This window comes from Cnephaeus nilssonii (assembly GCF_951640355.1).
Source record: "Cnephaeus nilssonii genome assembly, chromosome: 2".
NCBI lineage: Eukaryota > Metazoa > Chordata > Mammalia > Chiroptera > Vespertilionidae > Cnephaeus > Cnephaeus nilssonii.
Window position 1 is genome coordinate 63,659,749 of NC_137073.1, and position 24,130 is coordinate 63,683,878.

Here is a 24,130-nt window from a genome sequence, read left to right on the forward strand (position 1 = left end):
GACCAATGTAGTGTTATAGCCACATTATAAACAGATAATGCAGCTTCTGCAGTTTCTAGGAACCTTACTTTTCTCTCTTCCTCCGCTTGTTTTCTCTAATTATCTTTTTTTCTTTCCAACAATTCTTTTCTTGTCTTTTTCTCTTTGTCTTGTGCTTTGTTTCAGCATAGTGTGGCTCGCCACAAAAGGCACAAATCCAATGGACTTTGAAATATAAGCCTCATACAACAGAAGGTAATTCTGTGTAGGCTAAACAGTTATTATAGCATGGCACAAAGCAAGTTAGATTTATTACCATTTTATCTTTGCATAGGGTTGGATGTTTGGAAGAGGGGAGGTTTACAAAGAGGATTTTAATAGATGGCAGAGGTCTTAGCAACATTTCGGTTTATATTTAATGTAAAGCAAAAATCCCTCTAGAAAAAAAAATTGCACATAGCAAGTAAATTATGTCAAGAAGCAATGCTTTTCATTAAAAGTTGGCTGGCATCGTGCAGAAAGAGAATTTGGACAAAAATAAAGAGTGAGCATGTAAGTCAGGCTTGCATATGCTGTAGTTAAATGCCAAAGTGCAGTCTCGTAAAGAATTATAGCTTAGACACTTTGAGAACATTTAGCCCATAATCCCAATGCAAATTATTCTAAAAGAAAATTGAGTTTTATGCCAAAATGCCACCTTGAGACTGGCAATGTAACGTTGGACATTAAGCCTGATCTTAGGCTAGATTCCTTTACTGTTGCCTGCTTTTTGTTCAAATATTCATGAAAACCAGTATAGATACAGTACAGAAACAGATACATTTTCCACGCCACCATGTGCTTAAATGGAGCCCCCTGGCTTTACTTTACTTTGGAGAAACAGATCGAAAAACTGGGAGAATTAGGCATGCCATTTAATTCCAAACCCTAGCCGAAGAGCGAGGTGTTTGAGAACTTCCAGTCCAGGGCCTGGCTTGGCATAATAATGGATCACATTTGAGAAACCCTGCATACACAGGTGATCAGAGATGCCCACTTATTTCCCCCACAGAGAGTAGGGAATGCCTGTCTTGTACTATATAAGCTTGAGAACACATTAGGTTAGCAAAGCGCCAGGAAGGGTAGTGAAGACTTTTCAGAGAGGCCTTTGAGATCATTCAAGTTGGGGTGGAATTCTTTCCACAGGCTCTTTCCTGAAGCACTGCTTTTAATATTAGCAGAACTCACGTGTTTATGGTGGTTACAATGGAAGAACTCTGGCTACATCTCCTATATCATCATGCATTTTGTATATATCTTCATTAACACAACACTACGCTTATTGCATTCTAATTTTTTAATCTAATGCTCATCAGTGAGAAGCGCAGACAGTGGAATTAAAAACATCTGCATTTGTGAGCTTTGAGAAGATCTCAAGTGGTGCAAAATCTCTCCAACATATTTTCAGTGCTCTGCTCACACCCCGGTTATGGGCTGGTTTACCACCTGCTGCTGGAGTGCTGGACCCAATGGTTTACACCTGTGGCCTGGAGGCACTGCCCTCAGCAGACCACAGCCAAGTCATCTCACCTGGAGATGGCTGGGAAACGAGGCCCTCGAGCAAGATTAGCCAATAAGCCCTCGGGTACAAAAGGCGGTCCTCCTCCATTTCAAGACGCTGCTCTGTGATGGTGCTGTCGAGTTTCGACTCCGGATGAAGCTAAGGTTAGACTTAACTTGAGACCATATCCTCAGGTTACCTCCTTTCCCTTTCCTTGTTTTGTCTGCCTAAGAGAGTTCTTCTGAGAGGACATGTATCCTCCAATGGGAACATTTTAAACCACGTAGTCTGTTATCATAGCAGTCAAAATGTTTATTTCTTCTGGGAGTCTGATATAATCATTTCTACTTTTCTAAGAATGTGCCCATTTTACCTCATTTTCAAACATGTTGGCATACATGTTTTCATGATACTCTTCGATGCTTTTCATTTCTATGGCAGCTACAATTTCACACTCTAAATATTGTGTATTTGTGTCTTTATTTTCCCCTGGATTCCAGAAGTTTTTGTATTTTATTATCCTTTTCAAAGAAGTGGTTTTGACTTTATTGATTCTATTTCATACAGAATTTCTATTTTATTAGTATCATTATTATTTATTTTCCTTTACTTTCTTTACATTCTTTTTCTAACTTCTTGCCTATTATTTTCACATTTAAATTTTCTAATATAAATATTTAAATAAATACTTTTCCCTTTCCTGCTTTCAACAAGTTTTCTGTATTTCATATTTTTCACTTCAGAATATTTTCTAATTTTCAGTATAATTTGTTCTTTGATACTGCAGTAGTTTTTTATTTCATTTCTAACATTTTAAGGTTTGTTTTTTTAATCCTCACTGATTTATAATCTAATTTGTACTGGCAAGAGAATGCAGTCTGTATGATATCAATTATTTTAAATGCCTTTAGAATTGCTATTGGGTTAGTATATGATCAAGTTTTATAAATCTTTCCCATATCTTGGTGGTGGAGCTGGTGGAGGTGGGGGAAGGGGTGGAGAGGAAAATGTATCTTCAACTCTTGTTTTGTTGAAAGCAATGTTGTGCTTAGCTTAGGATCTGTATGATGGTGTTCTAACTTTTAAATCTGTTTGACTGCTCAGTGAGAGGTGTGTTAATATCTCCTTCTACCAAGTTGGATTTAATAATACTTTAACTTCAGTTTTGTTTGAATTGTTTGTTTTGTGTATTTTGAATCTAAATTTTAGTTTCACACTGAGAATTATTATATCTTTCTAGTTAAACATTTTAAAGTGCATACTGATGTTTTTTCAACCCATAATGCTTTTTACCTCAAATATGTTTTGGCTTGAGAGTACTATAGCTCTATTAGCTCTCCTTATGTTAATATTTGCTTGGTATATATAATTTTATTCATCTTGCTTCCTATTTTCTGTATCTTTATGTTTCAAATCCATCTTTTTCAATAAGCATATAGAGGAGTGAGGGGAATTTTTTACCCAAACTTTATCCTTCTACTGGAGTGTTTAGTCTAATTACACTTTGTTATTTATATTTTAAAACCTTGTGTTTGTTTTTACTTCTCTAAATTGTCTGGTATTATTTAGGGTATGTTGTTTACTTTTGCTGTCTATTGGATTGGTTAGTTTTATAAAATGTAGCTAATTCATTTTTACTAACTATTTAAACAGTTATGTGTCTATTTCTGCTATTTTGGTGCTATCTCTAGAAATTGTAACATCCACATTTTAAATTAAAAACTGTAAAATAAATCGATAACATTGTTCTTCACCAATGCAATATGGGAATGTTAGGATATTTTAATGCTTATATATCCCCATGCATTTTACATAATATTGTTGTTCAGTGTTTTAGTCTTATCTTTTGACTCCACAAGTATTACCTTAATAGCCAAATTTGTTTACAAATTACCATTTTCAATGCTTCCTCTTTTTCTTGCATATGTTTCTAGCATGATTCTTCTTTTTCCTGAATGTGATATTGTGATTTATAATAAGAAATATATATTTGGTTTTTGTCTCCGGTTTCTGGCACAGAGCTTCTAAAACACTTGAAATTTCCTAAATGACGAGAGCAATAGAGACATCTTGATATTCAAAACAAAACCTTTCAACCACACCTGAGTTCATGTTAATGCAGTGACTTTTTGAAAACCCCTAAAGATGAGGCTGGTCACCAGGGAACTAACATTGTGAATGGAAGGCTGGGAGTGGAATTGATAGCTGATAATTTAATCAATCATGCCTATATAATAAAGCCTACATACATAAAATCCAAAAGACTGGGCTTGGAGAGCTTTGGGGTTAGTGAATAGAAGTTCTCGGGGACTGTGGTACCCCGGAGAGGGCAAAGAAATTCTGGGCCCTTTTCCTACACAGGCACACCTTGTTTTATTGTGCTTAGCTTTACTGTGCTTCACAGGTGTTGCTTTTTTTTTTTTACAAATTGAAGGCCAGACTCCACCAGCAACAGGATTACCACTTGCTTTAATATCTCCAAGGTATGCCTGCACCTTCCTGAAATATCTGTGAGGTATGCCTGTACCTTGCCCTGTGCATCTTCTATATGGCTGTCCCGGATTATAGCCCTTTATGATAAACTGGTAATCTAGTAAGTAAAATGTTTCTCTGAGTTACATGAACTACTCAAGTAAATTAATCTAAACCAGAGGGTCATAGGAACCTCTGAGCTATAGCCAGTTGGTCAGAAGTGTAGGTACTTATAGTATCTTATTTTACCTCTCAAGAATTCTGCATGAATCGTCCCAAAAAACCCAAGGAATTAAAATTAATACAATATTATTTTCTTTACAACCAATATTCAGGATTTTCCAATTGTATCCAAATTTCAAATTTTATACTCTTTTCTTTCAAACCAAGATCTAGTCAAGGGGAATACATTGCAGTAGGTTGTCATTTTTCTTTAGTATCTTTACACTAGAATAACTACCCTATATTGAACACTTTACACTAGAATAGTGTTTCTCGATGGGGGCAGTTTTGTCCTCTGAGACATTTGGCAATGTTCACACACATGTTTGGTAATCACAGTTTATGGGAGGTGGGGAGAGAGCTATTGGCATACGGTGGGGAGAGAGACTAGAGATGCTGTTAAACATCCTACAGTGTACAAGACTGTCTCTCACAACAAAGGATTATCCAGCCCGAAATGTCAATAGTGCTGAGGTTGAGGAACCCCAAACTTCATCTTTTTTTTTCTGCCTTTTATGGCATTGCTATTTTTGAAACATCAAGGACTGTTTTGTAGCATGTTATAGAATGTTGAACAATCTACCTTTGTCTGATGGTTTCCTCATGACTAAATTAAATTTAAATGTTTTGGCAAAAATATCATGTAGTGATATATGCCTTGTCATTTTTTAAATAGTTTTCTTTATAATTAAAATTCAGCAATATCTTGCTTAATTTTTAAAAGTCTATTAAACACCTTATCTCATTATTTACCTTTTTTTGGTCTAAAGTCTTTCGTGGAGCTTTTTAGTTTTTTTTTTGTTTGTTTGTTTCAACTGATTTTCAATCATAGTGGGCTATTATTAAAATGTTTTGGGTTTGGGGGTTATTAGATTATAAACTCATGTTCTTTGCTTCTTTATTGGTGACATCCAGACTTTGATGGATCAAAGGAGATGACTCAAGAGAAATTTTAAAATAATTGTAACTAAATAGAAATTAATATACAGCTTACCAAATTTGTGGGATTCAGTAAAAGCAGTCCTTAAAGGGAAATGTATAGCACTAAATGCATATACTCTATTACATACGAGGAAAGATCTAAAATTAATAATTTAGCTTTTACCTTAAACTAGAGGAAGAAATGAGCAATTTAAGGCTAAACCAAGAAGGAAAGAAAGGATTAAAATTTGAGCGGAAGTCAATAAAATTGAAAACGAGAAAATCAATGAAACTAAAACCGTTTATCTCAATGGTAGCAAAAAAATAAGTTATAGCTGGAGGTTGAGGTAGGGCCTAAGAGGTTTCTTTAGGATATATTTGTTTAAAATACATTCTTTAGAATATATTTGCTTTTAAAAAAACTCATGATTCTGAATGTTTGTGGAAATGACAAATAGGAAAGGGAAGTTCAAAGATGCAGGAGCAAATTCATGAGAAAAAGAGTATACACATGTAGAAAGATTAACTACCCTATATTGAACACTATGCATCTGGTGTTAAACTCAGACATTTATGTGGATTATTTAAATTTATCTTTACATTGATACTCTGAGGTTGATATTTTCTCAATTTTATAGTGAGAAATTTTTAAGTTCAGAAAAATTAATAAAAACCCAAACTTACAGAGCTAGAGAAACTAGAGAAACTTAAGCGGTAGAGTCAGAATTCTAACTGGATGTGATGCCAACACCTATATATATATTTAAACTGCTATCCTGCTCTGCCTCTTTTTCCCCATATACACAACCACCCTGAACCTGCAACCAGAAAACATGAATTTCCTGAGAGTAAAATACTGAGATCGAACTGGAGTTATGCCAAGAAGAGAGTGGGTCCCGGTTTGCAGCATTTGGCTGTGAATCAGTCGAATAGATTAATACACCTAGAATGGACTCTTTTCTTTGCTCTACTCTTTTTGTACCCACGTTTGCACTTATTATTCTTTCTTTCCTAAAGTGCTTTTTTCCTGAATATTTGTGTGATTGTTGCTTTCTTTTCCCTCAGATATGGGTTTAAATGTCACTTTCTTAGAGAACCTGAAAGAGTCAGTAATAGGAATTTGGCAAATGGGAATTATGGGCAAAGATTGGCAATACTTAAATTTTCCAGAAGAGAAATTTATTCTATCTAACAGAAACTGAGAATTTAGGCTCCATTGGCAAGATTGTTTCCCCTCTGCCGGTTCCTGGCTTAGTGATCCTAACCAACTTAATTAACCATTAACTTGGTTAGGATCTGTACCTACTTCTTCATTTTAAAATGGAAATACTAGGACTTCTTACAAGGATTCTTGTAAGTATTAAATGAGCTAATTCACATAAAAAGCTTAATTAGCATAATAAGTGTTCCACAGTGTTAGCTACTCTCTAAGCATGATGATGTTAAAACACTTGATCAGCCTTATCCCCTTTGCTTTGATTCCACATTACCAAAATCAATATTTCCCAATAACTGTTTTCCTTCACTTTTTATTTGTAGACAGGAAAAGAATAGCCTGGCCTCCTCCGCCAGGGATCTATTACTATTAGTATCACTGTAAATTAATAAATTGTTTTTATTAAATGAATTGCATCAATCTGTTCAAAGTTTCATGAATTTGGAAAATACAAGTGCATTCTGATATTCATCTACTTTGGGAGTGTTGAGAAAAGCAGGTTGGACAGCAGATGAGAGACTTTCGGGATGATGAAAGTCCCTGTCTTAGGAGAGTGGGCAGCCTTATCCTCGCAGACGGCATACAATCCCCTCACACCTCTGCATGCAGCGCTTTCCCCCATCTGCATGTTTAGAATCCCTGCTGTTATCTTTCTGTTACAGATCGTGACCAGAGGAGCGAAGTAACTTGCCCAAGGTCACAGAGCCTGTACTCAGACTGGGCTTTGACGGACAGCAAAGACCTCTCAGTACATACACACTTGGTTCTGATAATAGTAAATATAGGGATAATCAGAAAATATCCAATGAGGATAACAAAGTCAGTTTAAATATTTGTTTTTAAGAATGAGAGCTCTAAAGAACTTTGTAAAGTCAAAGGAATACTTAAATAATTTCAAAATTATGCATAAGCTACTCTTTTACAAACACATACACATATGTGTCTATGCCTTTACATAGATTTGCTAGTATATTGTTAGTAGTTCTTTATATTATTTTAAACCCAACACACTGTGGGCTAATATATTTAACTAGAGGCCCAATGCACAAAAGTCATCACTGGGGACCCAGGAAATCAGGCCTTAGCCAGCAGGCAGACATCCTTCTCACAGTCCAAGACCCCTCACTCCTTACCGCCTGCCTGCTCTCTGCTCCTTACTGCTCGGCTTGCTGCTCCTTAGTGCTGCTGCTCCTGCCACTACCACTGTGCTTGCCAGCCATGAGCCTGGCTTCTGGCTGAGCAGTGTACCCCTTGTGGGAGAGCACTGACCACCATGGGGCAGCTTCTGTGTTGAGTATCTGTCCCCAGGTGGTCAGTGCGCATTATAGCGACCGGTTGTTCCGCCAGTCATTCTGCTGTTCGGTTGATTTGCATATTAGGGTTTTATTATACAGGACTGGTGTAAATTAAAATGGCATTTCAGAAAACTTCTATTTATTTAATGTGGTTTTCAGGTTATAGCTTAGTTAGATAATTGAGTAATTTGATCATTGTAGTGGTTTTCCCATTCCAACTTCTGCTGAAAAGTTTGGACATTAATAGACTTGTTCTAAGTAACAGCTTACCACAATATAAGTAATGTGGTGTGTAAACTCGTTGACAAGATTGGGGAAGCTAAAGTAACACAATTATAGGTCTCTATGGAGGATTGTTCGGTCCTTTTCCTTTTGCTAAGCATCTCAGCTTGGAATGATTCCTGAAGAAGAGTTTGAGCTCATTCCAGAAAGTCTCTTCATCTTTTTGTTGTTGTTGTTGTTGTTAATCCTCATCCAAGGATATTTTTCCGTTGATTTTTAGAGAGTGTGGAAGGGAAGGGGAGAGACAGAAAAAGAGAAACATTGATGTGAGAGAGAAACCTCAATTAGTTGCCTCCCAGACCCACCCCTGACGGGGGGCTGGGGATCTGGTCTGCAACTGAGGTATGTGTCCTTGCCCTTGAGCAGAATCAAACCCAGGGCCCTTCAGTCTGAGGGCTGCCACTGTATCCATTTAGCCAAACCAGCTGGGGCAAGTCTCTTCATCTTTGACTGCCATCTGCTCTGCTGAGCTCTGTGGACCTAGCCTTATGTTTGGTTCAGTTTCTGTAGCATCTTTATTAATGCTTTATAAAAAAAATAAAATATTAACATGTCCATCCAAATATCATAGAAGGCTGAGAAAAATGCAAGTAGAGAGAAATGCAAGCACAGAATTCTACAGTAACAAACAATTGTGTATAACAATATCTACAAAAGAAAAGAACCACAAATAGATGGAGTCAAAAGACTGGAAGAACTGGAGAAAATAAAACAATAATGCCAAAATTAAAAATTTTAAAAAGGCTTACACACAGGATCTAAAAACACTAACGATTCACTTCATGTGATTTTTGTAAGAAAGGAAAAAAACAACATTTTAAGAATGCTTATGTTAGCCCGGCAGGTGTGGCTCAGTGGTTGAGTGTTGGCCCATGAACCAGGAGGTCACAGTTCGATTCCCTGTCAGGGCACATGCCCAGGTTGCGGGCTGGATCCCTGGTGGGGAGTGGTGTACAGGAGGCAGCCTTTCGATGTTTCTCTCTATCCCTCTCCCTTCCTCTCTCTCAAATTAATAAAAATATATATATTTAAAAAGAATGGGTATGTTAAAAAGCTACTGTTAAAAATAAATAAGGGGTTTTTCTTATGAGATCTCTAAGATTCGTTCTTTCCTTTTCCTTTCACGACTGCTTTCCTTTCACAGCCCTGTGTCTGGTTTCCCTCTTTCTCTTCCAGTCACAGCTCTTTCAGCACATTCTTGGCTGATAGAATACGGATAGAGTAGTCTCCTGCACATATCACGCTCATGAGAAATCTACTGTGGTCATTCCTTTGTTTCCTAATACCAGTGTCCTTGGGTAACACTCTGAGCCTTTCAGTATTAAGATATTTCTCAATTTTTTTTTTCACCTGGGTTTCTTTGTCTTTTAGTTTTATACTATAATCTAATGATATAGTTTATTTTTAAATATCTCATTAGTTTTTCTTTGTTTAAGGCTTAAAAATTCTTTAGAATATTATACAATGGAATGCTACATTTCATTTTGAGTTTACAGTGTGTGTAATAATAGATTCTTGTTTCGAGTATGGTTAGAGAAATTGAGTTACATCAAATGTTAAAGGAAACAACAAGAACTAGTAATGTATGCTTAAGTAATAATAAAGACAGACAAAACAATGATTATAGTTACAGAAAGAGCATTTTCAAATACAAACTCTGTCACCGAGTTCAAAGACTTTGGTCAAATTTCTTAAATCTCTGTTCCTGAGCAGTAAAATAGAGTAAATAACACTGAATCATGCATACACTCACTTAGACATATGAACATTTTTTCTTAATAAACATTTCTGAGTAAAGCAAATATTTCTTAACTTTTCCCCATTCCCATTATCTTATTCAGAGTGTAACTGTTTTCTATAAAACCATATTTCCCCATAAGCATTCCCTTTCATGATGTTTTTAGTGAATGTTCTTTTAAGAGTGTTTTATTCTATTGAGAAGCAATAGGGATGTGTGAAATTTAGATTGCACACATTTAGAAGGAGTAATAAATATAGTGTCTAAGATATAGGATAAGAAACAAAAAGCTCTATTTTCTACCATCATACCAATGAATGACAAAAAAAATCATGAAAATATAGTATACTAATTTTAGATCTCATTTCAAAAATTATACACATTGTATTAAACCTATTCATAGTCTATGAAAGTTTTAAAAATATGCATTCCATAATACCACTAAAGGGAATGCTTCACGCTGATAAAAGTGAAGCATTTCTTTAGGTATTGTCCATGTAAGCAAGTGACAAGTGGTTCTAGTCCTAATGTCAGCCTGCTAATCACCACACTAATCAGTCCTGGCATTCTCATGGTTCAGTGGTGAGCAATGGAGTAAATAGCCAGTCTTTGGCATTAAGGAGTTAAATACTCCTTAGCCCAAACTTTGAAAAAGTTTTGCTCCATGCCCACTTAGACAATGACAAGCTGTTAAGCTCAAAACTAATTAACATTTCAAAAAACTAGTGTTAATCAGTATTAGGCAAACTCTAGGGAGAAACCCTTCCCTGCAGAGACCCCTTTCTTCCTTTGCTTTACAGCAATAACTTTAAAATTATTACTTTAATTTTAAATTGTGTTTGACACATAGTAAACAAACCTAAAATTCAGTAAGCTGAAAGAAATGGAATCCTAGGTTGGTTCCTTGTTTCTTAACTCTTTCTAATAAAGGCAACTTTTATCATCTTTATTTTACTTGTTTATAGAAACCATTTCTAATATGTGCAATAACGTTGGCATTTAATATGGGTACATATACTCATATTCATAAAATGGATGAATAGATACAACTTAATCCCCTACAGCATTACTCCATTCCTGCTACTTAGAAATAGGACTGAAAGGCTGCCCAGTTATGAGATAAATTAAAATTTAGGTTTTGGAACCTGAATTCCTGTCTACCTCCTCATTTTACACATGCAGGCACTGAGGCCCCAGGTGAGAAAGTAGCTACTGGTGGACATGCACTTAGAGTGTAGATGTTTTCAATTCCACTATCTGTTATTCTCACTGGTGAGCATTTGATCCAATGAGCGTAATCGTGTGTTTAAAATTCCAGTTTTATTTAATTGGGATATGTAAGCATCAATAAACTTCTACATTCCCAGAACTTTCACATATAAAATTCTATAAGAGATTTTTTATTTTGTATACACACATGAAGTAGGCAACATGTTTCCTTTTTGGATGCAGACAGATCTGTGTAAGTCTTTCAAGAGGTAGTTGGTAGCATATTGGATTACATCTGGACTGAGGACTTCCTGTGCTCAAATGCTTGTTCCCCCATTTGATAACCGTGTATCCTTGTAGCGAAGGTCATCCTGCGAACGTTTTGTTTTCTCATCTGAGAAGATAATGATGATACCTACCTCACGCTCACTGTGAAGCTAAACAGAGATAGTGTACTTACTCTTGCCTGGCACTTAGTAAGAGTGTACTTAAAGCACTATAATAGATAAATGGGTATTTAGGTCAAGACCGATTGGAAAAACCGGCTCCTATCATAAAACGCTAAAGTATTACAAGACACCTCTGAAACCATTGACACGTTTGTGGGGGCACTTTCTTCTTTTGTGGTGGTTTTATCAAAGAAGCCAAATGTGACAAGATAGATATACAGTGATGAGTTCCTTGTTACCTTGCCTTTAAGAAATGAAATAAATGGTTTGAGAGGTTCATGGGGGAAAATAATTTCAGAAAAGACCTCCTACCTGTGAGGACTTCAAATAGTCACAGTAAGAGTGATGGAATCAACGACTAACACATTTTCCCCCCAAGCTCACTGGCTGCATCTCACTAGCTGAGTAATAAATATATCCTGAAAGCCTCTAATGATCTGAGATTATGGGCAAAGCAATACTGGAGGCTTCTGCTTTGGTTGGCACAGTGTGCTCTTCCTAAAGTCCTCTGTGAGTTGCCTCTCTTCCTGGCAGCTTAGGGCTCTGCATTACCTTAGCTGTAACCTTGAGTTTTGCAATAGATTTTTACACTTAATGACATCCCATCCAGCAAGCTTCTAAGGACATTTGGTTTGGCCACCCAAGCTGAAACACTGTTTCCCCCAAATTGAACTCATTACTGACACAGGAAGGGCTCTGTGGATTTAAGTGTAACTTAGGAAAACTCAGATTTTCCTCAGCCATTGTTTAAATATATTTTGCCAGTAGCTTAGACCCAGTCATGAAAAGATAAAGCAGAAAGAAAGAAAGGGTGCCACTGTCCTTCATGCCTCTTTCCCTTAATTGTAGTAATTACAGTAGACAGAACAGCAAAACTTTTCAGAAGATGTTGCTCTCTTTTGTGTTTTTGAGTTCTCTGAGGCTGAAACCCCGCTGACTTTGTCCACCATAGAGTTTTTAAGGTTCATAGGATAAGAGATATAAAATCCATCTAGTAGTAGGCGATAAATGCTAGTTATTATTGGAAATATTGCTGTTACTAGTCAGAAAAATCAATAAGCTATTTAAAACACTAGAACTACACTTGAAAAGGATCTAAATGAAAACATTATATTATTTTTAAAGTCGCTTTGTGCATACCTGTGAAGTCTAGCACCCTCTTCATGAGACCTTCCCTGAGCTTAGCATGTTCCTCTGTTTTTCACTATCCCAGGACCATGTTAATTTTCTTCGTAACATGTTATTGTTAACTGTTTGTTTTATTTATTTGTTCATCTTCTATCTCCCGTATGAGTGAGGGCAGGGATGACACCTGCTTGGAACAGCACTGCAGTACAGCTCTGGATGCCCAGTCCTAGCACCGTGTCCATTCATATTATCCAGGCAGTGTTTGGATCAGTACTCTTGCCTTCACATGACATGAACGCAGTTCAAATGGTCACACGAAGGATTTATAAGCTTGAGTTACCAAACATGGAAAAATATGGTGTAGCAGGCCTCTGTGTAGCCTAGGTTGAAAGATTCCCAGTGTCAATACTATATGTGGTTTCTTTTTTCTTTTCTTTTTTTTACATCTCTTCACCTTTTGCAGGCTTATTGTACTGCAGAGGCTGACTGGGTTACAACCCTATGACCACAGTTTCATAGCTTAGTATTCAAAGGAAATAAAGAGCTGACCTAGAAACAGATCATTTCTGGTCAAGCCTGGGTCACATGCATAATCCTTGATGGGAGCATAGGTATACAGACTGGTACCTCCAAAACCCAGAAAAGCCAGTGCTATTACCTGAAGGGGAAAGAATTCTGAAGAGAAAGGGGAAAAATAGCTATCTACTACAGACATAAAAACCAATAAGTTAATTATATAACAACTAGAGGCCTGGTGCATAAAAATTCATGCACTGGATGGGGGGTAGTCCCTTAGACCAGCCTGCCCCCTCTCATGGTCCGGGAGCCCTCAGGGGTGGGAGGCGATGTCCCCATCACACCTCTGCTGCTGCCACTGCCGGCAGCGCAAGCCTCGGCCGGCCCTGGTTACCTGAGCCTCTAGCAGCCCTGGGCGTCTGAGCAGCCACCATCTGAGGCTTGCCTGCACCTTGGACTGGCCCTGGGCAGCTGGGCAGCCACCATCCAAAGCTTGCCTGTGCCTTGAGCTGGCCCTGGGCAGCTGGGGGGCTGAAGGGACTGGGGGACTCCAGAGGCAGATGCGTGCCTGCTGCCCCGGCGGGGCTGAGGGGATTGGGCACTGCCATCTTGTTACTGTGGGTGCCGCCATCTTTGAGGGCAGGGCAGTCAATTAGCATATTCCCTCCTTATTGGCTGTAGGCACTGCCATCTTTGAGGGTGGGGCAGTCAATTAGTATATTCCCTCTTTATTAGATAGAATTAACTATATAGTTGGTTTCAGATTTTTGAAAGCTAGAGGTGCCTTTTTCTTCATAAGGAATAAAATTTAAATGTAAAGCTCATGCCACTTTTACATTATGTATAAGAAAAGCTTTTGTTGCTGAGGTGTGGCTACTTTTAATATAGTCACATATTTAGGTCAATGGATATGAATGTCCATCATTGATATTACCAACATATTTCTCCATTGTGACAGGAAAGCAATTGCTGAATGGAAAAAATCCAACCTAATAAAAGATAATATGCAAATTGACCCTAACTCAGCTACCCCCACAAGCCACACCCACCAGCCACGCCCACCAGCCAATCAGGAGCAAATATGCAAATAAACCCAACCAAGATGGCTACAGCCACAGAGAGCAGGAGGGAGGCTTGGGTTTCCCCGGTAACAAAGGAAGCCAAGCTTTCCACGTGCCGTTGCAGGCCTAAGCCTCCACTCAAGGCTACAAAGTTTCAATTATAGAAGGTAAACAAATCCAAACAGAAATGGCCACAGCCACTGAGCTGGAAATAGCGGGAGGCTTGGGTTTCCCCTGGCAATGGAGGAAGCAAAGCTTCTGCAACCCTGGCTGCCCTAGGCCTCCGCTCCAGGCTACAAAGTTTCAATTGTAGAAGGTAAATAAATCCCAGATACCAGGGCCTCTGCTTGGGTTGCCAGGGGGCGTGGCTGGCCTGCAAACCACCACAGGCCCTTCACCCAGGCTGCCCCACACCCCAAGGGAACCCCAACCCTGAGCCGGGATACCCTTCAGGGAAAACCAGCTGGCCCCCACCCGTGCACCAGGCCTCTATCCTATCTAATAAAAGAGTAATATGCAGATTGACCATAACTCAAACACACAATATGGCTGCCCCCATGTGGTCAAAGATCCTGCCACCATGTGGACACAAGATGGCCAGCAGGGGAGGGCAGTTGGGAGGGACCAGGCCTGCAAGGGAGGGCAGTTGAGGGCAATCAAGCCTGCAGGGGAGGGCAGTTAGGGGTGACCAGGCCTAAAGGGGAGGGCAGTTAGGGGCAAACACGCTGGCAGGGGAGCAGTTAGGCATCAATCAGGCTGGCAGGGGAGTGGTTAGGGGGTGATCAGGCAGAAGCGGTTAGGGGCAATCAGGAAGGCTGCCAGGCGAGCAGTTGGGAGCCAGCAGTCCTGGATTGTGAGAGGGATGTCCAACTGTCCATTTAGGCCCGATCCCGGGATCGGGCCTAAACGGGCAGTCGGACATCCCTCGAGGGGTCCCAGATTGGAGAGGGTACAGGCTGGCCTGAGGGATACCCTTCCCCCCCCCCCCCCGTGCATGAATTTCGTGCACTGGGCCTCTAGTATAGAAATAATTGCTAGAGCAGGTGGTCATTGAGAATGCATTCTATATCCTATCCTTGAGATCCTTGTCATGAAAACATGCTTGAAACAAACAAGAAAATTAGTTCTTCCACAGAAATGTCTAGAATGAAAGTGGCATATATGTTATATTGATTCAGGATTTTTTCAGTGAGCAGGGTACGAGGGTGATTTCTTTCCCGGGTTCTTGTCCAGATGGATTCGAAGAATGAAGCCATGGGCAAAAGGTGGTAGGTGAGAAGTACAGAAACTTTATTGCAAGCAGATACTACTATGTATCTCTAAAACCAAATCTAAGCTTCTAATTCTAAGTGTCTCTCGTGGCTAAGGAGAGACAGAGGGGTCCCCTAAGGAGGGTGGCCACTGCTCTCTTTGTCTTGAGGTATTATATATCCTAGAGACCCCTTTCCCTTAATCTAGGACCCCCATACTTTCCTCATATTGGTACCAGTTTCAAAGGCCAAAGCCCACGTGGTGCCCCCTCTTTCTTTCCCCTTATTTTGCAACATTCCTCTATCCTCTGTGAACATATGTTTACTTTTTACTGATATTCTGTGACTTTTCTTTATCCTCTGTGAATGTATGTCTTTCTCCCCCTTATCCTGTGGCATTTCTCTGTCATTCGCATATCCATCTTATTTGTTCAGGTTGGAGTTGCTTTTGAGCTACCTTATGGTTGCTTTAATACCTAGCAACCTTATCTTGCCAAGCCTTGAGACTGAAACCGCTGGCTTCTCTGCTCGAAGAATAAAACGGGCTCTTTTTTCCTGGCCGGAGATGTCTTATTACCCCTGTGGCTCTCCCAGTTGCCCAGGTCAGGGCTACTTTTGATCTAACTTATGGCTGCTTTAATTGTTCAGGCCAAGGTGCCTCTATCCTCTCTGGACCCCCTCCCTTCCTGTCTGCCTAATTAAGCTAGCTAGCTACCCTTATCAACATTATATTTTTAAAACCCCAGTAGAACAGATCATTGTAGACAGAATAAATTTCAATGTATACTTTTAATTTAAAAACAACTCAGAAAACCCTCTATAAATCAAATAATATTATCACTGAATTATGTTTAAAAGAATTGGCGCAATCTGATTATCTTTCTTTTACTTGTTTTATTTTTTACCCATTGCTACTCCACCTTCTGTGGACATACAAGTAATGAGTCTTCATTTCTAGATTGAGGAACTAGTTTTTGTTAGTTTTTGACATTCCAAGAAAAGTATTTTTTTTAAGTTTATTTCAAAAATAAAGATGATTGCCTTTGAAGACCTAAAATTTACATTTAAATTGCTTGGCCTTTGATCTCAAATTATAAATAAAAATTTGTGCTTTTTTTTTTTTTGGTACTTGATAACGCATATTATCAAAAAATAGTTATGAAAGGGAGGGTGGCCCTGGTGTTTTATGAGTCACGAATGAACATGCACAGGGCAGTTAACTGATGGAGGAGGTTCGCCAAGGAAGGTCTTTGACTGCTTTGATAAATGCAGATGATGATTAAGTGTGTGACATTGTTCCCATTTATTCAGTGCTGAATCAATCAGCGCCCCAAGTCAGCCTGATGCAATGGGCTACTCTAGATGTGGTCTTCTGAATAAGACAGAGTGTTAAAATGAGGTCATGACCACTTTTCATGGTATTTTTTTGCTTGGCCACATTCCAGCTTCACTAATTAAAGTCCGTCTTTCTAAGGCCCCTTTACAGTTTTAATTGGGTATGTTATTTCTTGTGAATTGTATGGAATTGTTCTTCACTGTCATAAGCAGTAGCTGCATTTCATCATAGGGATCAAAGGGGGGGAAACATGAATATAACTTTTTAAGTTATGTGAGCTCTTTAGAATAAAGTACCAAAAAGGAAAATAATAGTGTTCTTAAAATGTAAAGTTTTGCTATTGTCATTTTTAAAAGAATGCTTGGAGATTGAGAATGTGTTTTCTCTTAAACTTGAGTAAAATTAATTATGTCGTAGATATCTGTATTTCTTTCCTTCCTATATTGTGTAATAGTTCATAATATACATATACCAAAAATACCTTTCTATGATGGATTCCTATTTTCTGCGATTCTTAACAGTATTGCTGTGCTCATTCCTGTATATATTTCTTGGTGCAAATGTTCAGACCTTTCTTTTGAACATGTATCTAGGAACAGAATTACTGGGTCTGATTATGTTCAAATTTACAAGGCAACAAATTGTCTTCCAATTTACACTTCTACCAGCCACATTTAAAATATTGTTTCATCCACATTATCTCTAATAGTGTCATTGACTTCTTAATATCTGCCAAAAGAGAGTGAAAATGTTATTTAATTTTGGTGACATATTATTATTATTTGATAACATTTTATCTGTTGTTTTTTTCACTAGAAAATGTAATTTTTATAAAGTTTGATACTTTATCTTCCTTATTGTTTTATTCCCACAATCTATGATATTCTCTGGTGCATAGAAATGCTAAATCGATCATTTTTAAATAAATTAATATGATGTTATGTATAACTGGTTATAAAATTGACCTTTGTTATATTTATATACTAGAGGCCCAATGCACGAAATTCACACAAGCGGCTCAGCCCTCGCAGCCGCGGCAGCTTGCCTTGGCCCTCGCAAGCCCCAGCTTAGTCGTTCGGCTGTCCCGGTCTAATTAGCATATTACCCTTTTATTATTATAGATGAGAAAATAAGACATGTAATTAGGGCATATAGGAAATTTCTAAAAATTAGTATTTATGAGAAAAATAATTACAGTCCACCTGTTAAACGTTCTGAATAGAAAAACTATGAAATCTTCTAAATAAAAAACACTGAATGACAGCTAAGATTTAAGAGGAAATATTCCCACTAATGGAATCTCAACGATATCTACAAAACACACACATGTTATATCAATAAAGAAGGTATTATTTCATGTTTGGTTCTTTAAAGACCTAGAATAGCTGCCGTTCATTAACCTGAGCTGTTTTAATATCTACTTACATAATTATTTAAAGGCATATGAAAGTTTATAGTACTCATTTATTATTATAGCCACAAGTTTATGTTGAAAACAGTTTATCAGAACTTTTACAAAGTAATTTTTCAGTTGCTAACCTATACGCTTTGATTCAGTTAATATAGAATAAAATGTGAGTAAATTGATTTTAGTGAAATTGAATGCAGAGTTGTTATGGCGATTATTCTCAACTTGTGGTTTAAGTAAGTGTAAGGCTCTTAGAAACTTTGAGATGGCTCATAAGGTCCTTTTTTCTATCTATAAATCTAGGTGAAGACAGATTTTTTAATATACTTTGAAGTAAAATACTGCAACAGGTTGAATGCTGAAGCAGATAGAAGAATTTAATTGTCTTATATAAGCAAGAAATTAAAAATATTCGCAAAAATATAATGGAATGCCACTCTTCTCACTGTTACTTGTTTTGGCAAATATAATTATTTTTACACAAACATGTTTTGTTAATCTTTAATGATTTTATCATTACTTTAAAATAAAGTTTTTCAGTTTTAATTTCTAATGCAGCCAACAACAATAGATATACCCTAACTTCGTGGTTGGCAAACTGCGGCTCGTGAGCCACATGCAGCTCTTTGTCCCCTTGAGTGTGGCTCTTCCACAAAATACCACGGCCTGGGCGAGTCTATTTTGAAGAAGTGGCATTAGAAGAAGTTTAAGTTTAAAAAATTTGGCTCTCAAAAGAAATTTCAATCATTGTACTGTTGATATTTGGCTCTGTTGACTAATGTGTTTGCCGACCACTGCCCTAACTAAACAAAAGCTCTTTGCAAGTGTCAATATTTGTGGCCTGCTATTCTTGGGAAACACATATCCTATATAATAAAAGGGTAATATGCAAATAGACCAAATGGCAGAACAACCGAACAACCAATCAAAGCGTAATATGCTAATGATATGCTAAGGCTGCTCAGCCATTCGCTATGATGTGTACTGACCACCAGGGGGCAGATGCTCCGACCTGTAGGTTAGCTTGCTGCTGGGGTCCAGTGGATCGGCACTGAGCTAGACATGCCAGACACGCCCTGGAGCCCTCCCGCGTCCCTCCCCAACCCCGATTGTGTGCCAATGGGCTCCCTAGACCTGGCCTGCACCCTCTTGCAACCTGGGATCCCTCAGGGGATATCGGAGAGCCAGTTTGGGCCCGATCCCACAGGCCAGGCCGAGGGATGAATTCATGCACCAGGCCTCTAGTTTAATTTATAATTGTAGACACATAAAATTGTTCTTATCTTTAGTATGAGTCAATGACATATTATTCATCAAACATTTTGGAGTTATTAATGTGTGTCAGGCACAGTGGCATGTGCTAAGCTGTTGAGATACAAGGATGAGAACTGGCGCTATAATCCTTTCCCTCCTAAGCTGGCATATTACAAAGTAGTATAAGAATTGTGGCTTCACATAAGAAGAGTTTTATCTTGTCAGTATTGTAATTTAAATTACAACTAGAATACTGGTATGATGGAAAAACTTAATTACCAAATAAAGTGTCTGAATATACATTTTAAGCAACACAATGTTTCACTCATAACACACACATATCAATATTACAAAATTTAAATCAGATACATTAATTTGCTTTAAAGCAATCATTTAAATTTATGCTTTAAAACAACTAGAAGTAGAGGTTCATAATTACATTAGAAACAACTTCAGAAGATAGCAGGTGAACAAATAATATGCAAAATGCCCATTTATTTAGCATTTTAATGAATGCATTTTTCTCTAGTGAGATATAGAATCAAATATATTAATATAAGCTTATGATTTAGTGTTAGTATTTTTGACTGATAATAGCTTAGTTCCTTAAAAATAGGAGACTAAAAAAAGTGGTGATATTACGCCCTATTCTACTTACTATTAATGAGTGAGAATATACTTTTTTGGACAGAAATTTTCGGAAAGAAATGTATAGTATTTCTAAGTTATTTCTTAAGCTATAAAACAAAGCTCTAAATCAGAGAAGGAAATCAAGTCACATATGATAAAAAGACATATACTGGTTTAAAATATATCCCCTTATTTTTTTCTTTGATTAATAATTAAAATCTACATACTTCATAAACCAGAACACACGTTTCTCATCATATCTTCATCATATTTCTATATTGCAGCAGGTTCCTAAGGACACAGTCTACAGTGCAGTGCATGTTTGCTATAAATTGATTGAGTTTTAGAAACCTGAGGTGAAACCAGAGGAGGCTGTAATGCTCACTTCATTACCCTGTTGCTGTCTTGGATTTTACATGCTGTTTTATATATTGATCTGGTGCATTTTTACCCTATTGATATAGGCTGTTATACCAAATGCCTCCCCTCATTCTGCTAAGCTATCCTCCTAGGTATTTTTAACTAGATGTAAAGGTAGTTGAGATCCATCGTCTGATTATGATTATCATTTCTTTTATGACTGACATCCTTCACTCGGTTAGAGGGTAAAACCACAGGACCACCATTAATGCCTATTAAATCATCTCTACACCAAACAGGAAAAACCTGCTCTCAGCATTGTGTTTGGAATGTTCAAGTGTGGTTTTTATGCATCTGAAACTATATTGGCAGGTTCATGCTTTTTTATGATACACTTGGCTTTCTATCTTCTTCTTGTTCACTGTGGTGATCGGCTTGTTCGATGGTGCTCACCCCCTTCTGTCTGGCCCAGTGTCTGAGCCAAGTACCATGAGCACCCATGGGGTGAACTTGGCAGCTGTGAGCCCCAAATGCTGAGCTCCAGTTGTAATTTTCCAGCAACAGCATCTGGGTGTTTGGTTGGCCTTTTATCTGGCTTATGTTGTCTGTCATGGTGGCTGTAGAAAGTCTGTGAACTTGGCACAAGATTTGTCTCCTAGTCTGTAGGCCTATCTTGTTCATACAAAATGTCATTTCCTATTTATTCATATTTGGTGTTATACAGTTATCCTCAGCAATACATCTGGATAGGAACTGGAGTGAAATTCTCTAGAAGTTACCTACGCGTTATGAGTTTAGCCTTTTCATGTCTTTCCCTTCTAACTAGCCTGCCCAATCACATGCTATATATTTCCTACTTCTATCCCGCGGTTGTATGTTCACTCTGGTCCCCATTCCATTGTGAATCAGAAAGTGTAATAAAATGATTCGGTGGTTGGCACATGTGTGCAGGAGCCATTTCCCTGTGATTGGACCCTTAGGGCTCTAGGCTTCTTTCCATTTCAAGTTCTAATTTTAGATCCTGATTATCAAAATACAATTCATATCTTATATGCCATATTCATTGTTTGAATAAAAGAACATGATTATTAAAGTTTAAAAAGGGTTGGTTTTAATGAGGATATTAACACTGCATGGATATCTGTCTTTAATACACTACTTCAGCAAATATCAAATACCTTTTCATTTTATTTTTCTTCAAAACAAGCTCATATCATTTGAAAAAGATTGTATGCTTTTCTTTTTATGTTTCTTTCCTGGATTTAATATCAAGGATTTTTTTTTAAGTTTCTCTTTTATTAAGGATTTATAAGATTATGGTTAATTGGGGAATATGATTTTTTTCTATATACAAATTTACATAGTTTTCTTTGTATTTTTAAATCAATAAAATAAATAATGAAACCCAAAATATTAATCACCATTAGAAGATGGGGAAAATTTATTAAAATTGTATACTAAAACAACCATTATTAGTTTATAAAAACTGGATTTTTTTCTATAATCTAATTTATGAAAGAACAAAAAATAATGTATACACACAGTTATCCTTGATGTGAAAATATAATTCCCTATATGGTAAAATGTGTGACATCTTTCCCACTGACAAGTGCTTACAGTCCTGTTCATTAATTTTATCACTAACATAAACTTTTAATATACATATGATCAGAATATAGGACTTGTAGGGCAGCTTAAAGTGACTGTAACCTGTAATTACTGTTCCTGTACTTGATTATAATAATCTGATTGCAATTATTCAGTGATTTTAATACAAGCCTCAAGCAACATAACAATAATTCAAGTTCAGTGATTGGGAACATGTTTCTGTTTGGCTGTGCAATGATGTTTTAATCCGTTGTGATTCAAAGATCTGAACTATAGTTCTGTTTGGGTAATTAAAGCACATTTATATTGTTAGGTAAACAACCTTATTTTGAAGTAGATTAATTAATGCAAAAATTCCACATAGGTCAAAATAGATCATTATCATGCAATCTTTAACAAAAGGTAATAAAAAGATTCTTATGGTTGTGTAACTTGACCTCTGTGATCCTGTATCTAAAAATCTCAAATAGAGATGAAGGAGAAGAGATGGGGCCATCGAAAGGATATACCAGTTATAGCACATTAATAATACCCTAAATACTTCTATTGAATTATGGCACTTAAAAGACTTAAAAGTCAAATGAATAGGTATAATTTATTCAGTAGAGAAGTTTTTAGAAAAACCAAAAGTCAAGAAAAATATTTAGTAAAGGAATTATTTCAATATGTAGGAGGCAAGAGTAAGTGGAAAGGACAGAAACACAGCTTTGTCAAATATTTCAAGAAAGCTCCTTTAGAAAAGAACAAATATTTGAAGAGAAAAAATACATATGGCATACTAGATCTGTAACAATAGGCTTACTTCTTATTTTGGTATTTGTTGCCTTTTCTTTTTTAAATTAAAATTAAGCAGTAAACCTTGACTCTAAGACAGGAAGTATAGGACACCAAATAATGCTCCCAGACACTTAAACTTCATCTAATGATAAAGTAATAGTTCAAAACGAGAGATATACAGTGTTATAAGAGAGGGATAATAGTTTTAAGATACCATCTTGAACTACAATGTAAGAATTACTGGACTGCCTGAAGGGGTAGAAGAGGCAGACCCAATAGACTTCCTTGAAAAATGGATCCCTAAGGCTCTTCAACTCAATCTAACAAGCGACCCAATTTTCTTCTAGAGGTGCTTAAGAATTCCAGGAAACAAAGGAGCAAAGAGACAAAGAATAATCTTGATTTTTTTTTTAAAAGTCCCCGATTGGAGAAATAAAGAATGAATTATCTCGATGTGTGCCAAATGTGGTGCACTGGAAAACAACAACGACAAAAAGCACAAAGTGCTTTTCGCTCCTGACACTAGGCTCACGTTCAGACGAAAGACCAAGACAATATCTTTCATGCTGGCTGACAAAAAGCTGTCTTATAACTAGGTAAATTAGGTAAAATGTGTATCTTTAGGTTAAATATAGCATAAGATCAGGTCAATAGACAAGCAGTCTGTTCAAGAGTAAATTGTCAAGGAAAACTTGGGAATCAAGGGAACATTTCAAAACAACTGCCCATGATCCACCTTGAGTGATTTTTCACACTGTAGGAGGATTTGGCATATGATCACCAGATGCAGTTGGCAGTGTTTTTGAACCACATTCCCAAGAGAATTGACTTTTTCCCCCCTCATACTGTTGAAGAATGTGCTCTACCATCCTTTATAGTTTGGTCTCAGTGTCAAACCATCTATCTTTTTGCTAAAACAAGTAGGGACTTATGGAATTGTATTTTACCAGTAAATTATTTTTCTGGTTATACCTTGCCTCATTTTGAAAGGTAAGGGGTGTTCACAGCAAAACACAATTTTTATGTTGTAAACTATTTTCTTTAGCTATAGCTGGGGGGAACCTCATAGTGTGAGGAATGTCAAAAAGCTTTTAAAAATCATTACCTCGGCATAATAAATGTAAATCTCTCTAACCATGAGGACGCTTATTTCTTCCCTAATACACAACAGGAAGATTTCTAATGTTCACATGTTAAGAGTCTACAAGGCTGGATAGACAATGTCAGGGAATGCAGGCAGCCTACCTTTGAATTGTATTTACAACCTAAAAACAAAACGGAAGAACACTGTTATTGATAATCAATTCTTAGAGAATACATGAGCAGTATAGAAATAATGAAGAAAAAGGCGAGATTATTTTATACTTTGACATGAAACTCTTAAAAGTCATATATTAGTTATTTTTATCATTTATTTAAAAAAATCCAACACAAAGTAATTGTTTCTAGGTTTAAGAATAAGAAAGTAATGACCTATTT